Source organism: Aplysia californica, unplaced genomic scaffold (genome assembly GCF_000002075.1).
Source record: "Aplysia californica isolate F4 #8 unplaced genomic scaffold, AplCal3.0 scaffold00150, whole genome shotgun sequence".
Lineage (NCBI taxonomy): Eukaryota > Metazoa > Mollusca > Gastropoda > Aplysiida > Aplysiidae > Aplysia > Aplysia californica.
Window position 1 is genome coordinate 129,483 of NW_004797420.1, and position 844 is coordinate 130,326.

An 844-nucleotide genomic window follows, 5' to 3' on the forward strand; every position below is an offset into this window, starting at 1 on the left:
GGGGAGGTGACACGAAAGTAGACGACAGAATAGAACATAGAGAGCAGGAAGGGAGGTGAAAGGAGAACATTTTGGAGGAGAAAATTTTCCGTCGCTGTCAGGTTTCGAACCCGGGACCTATTGAATGAAAGGCGAATACATTTACTGTAACCTCAAGCTAGACCACGAGAGCCTCCTTAACTGAGTTTTTCAGGAGCTGGGCACTGACATGTCGAAGGATTTATGTTGAAGACTTGAAGTCATCCTGAGACATTTCCAGGGTATTTTAGTTTTAGTAGCGCTTTTTATTTTATTTATTTATTGTATTTAGATCTAATCTAGAGCTAGATTTTTTAAAGGTGCTCCAGCTTTACGCTTCCCCGAGGACAGTTCAGAACAGAATGCTGTCTAAGCCACTGAGCCTAACAAAATCAGGCATTCTTACGACTTGGCAAGTTCAGCAGATTTAAGTCCTTTGAGGTTTAAAAAATAATGTGTTTGGTTTGTAAATTCAATATAATAATACCAGCTCTGCCCCCTTGCCTTCAGCATGGCAACTGCAAAGATTATGGGTTTCGTGACAGAGTGAGTATGCAGGAGTGCTATGTGAATACATAATATTTATGTGTTTGTTCCGTAGATATTCCTTCTGAGCCTCTGAGACCTGTGAGACTTTTGAATGTTCGGTATGCCAAGTTGTAGGCTACGTGCCAATTTGTTAAATGTTGAAAGCTGGATACAAGCATTTTTTTTTGGGATTTACAAGAAACAGACTGTAAAACACTTCCTCACACAGTCTCTATACCTTTTTAAAATTAGATCTAGCAAATTTTGCCCCCGTTCACCTTTCAACTCCTCTAAAAAC